Here is an 870-nt window from a genome sequence, read left to right on the forward strand (position 1 = left end):
GTTTCTGTCTTAAGCTCACTGCAGCCAGACAGGCCGTCTCTGGAACTAGCCTTCCCCTCAGGATGGCAGCACAGCCGATGGAAAGAGCCATGGGTCCCTGACTCACTTTCTCTGAGGCCCGATCCTGCCTTGAAACCGGGCTGTGAAAAGCAGTTGCAGCCAGGGGGCCTCAGGAGCGTTTGCAGGGGATGGAGCCAGGGGTGCTGCTAGCTGCCACCAAGTTGATTTTTGCTTCACAGTGGCCCCAGGTGACAGAGCAGAACCACACGTGTGTACACACACACACACCACGTTTCCTCATCCTCACAGCAGCAGATTGCCAAGTCTTCTCGCCTCCCAAGCTGCTGCGTTAGTTCAAATTGCCGGCTTTGCAGCTGGCAGCAGACCATCACCGAACCGAAGAGCCAACCTCCTTGCTCTCGAGTTGATGCCAACAGGACAGGGTAGAACTGCCCCCGTGAGTTTTCTGAGACGGTAACGCTTTACAGGAGTAGGAAGCCTCATGTTTCCCCCTTAATGGGAAGAGAGAGGACTTCATGAATGTTAGAACCCAGCCCCAGCACCCCCACTTATGAGCAGAGGCCTCGGGCAGAGCACTGACCTGGGGCCTGGAGACTTCCCATCAACTCCTCCTTTCTCCTCTAAGCCTATTCGGCTTTGAGTACCACACCTGCCTCCTTGGTGCCTCAGTCTACTGATTGGGGAACTAGAATAACTCCCACCCAGCCCGACTCACAGGAAGGAGGGCACGAGTGGAAGGAAATGCTGTGGCCAAGACTCTAGCAGTGGGGAAGACCCTCAACATACAGCTTCCTTCTCCCCACCATCCCAGCCTCTTTGGTCAGGACCAGGCTTTGATCAACAGAGCAC

The sequence above is a fragment of the Echinops telfairi genome, unplaced genomic scaffold (genome assembly GCF_000313985.2).
Source record: "Echinops telfairi isolate 266 unplaced genomic scaffold, ASM31398v2 ScPeMD7_7458;HRSCAF=8496, whole genome shotgun sequence".
Classification (NCBI taxonomy): Eukaryota; Metazoa; Chordata; class Mammalia; order Afrosoricida; family Tenrecidae; genus Echinops; species Echinops telfairi.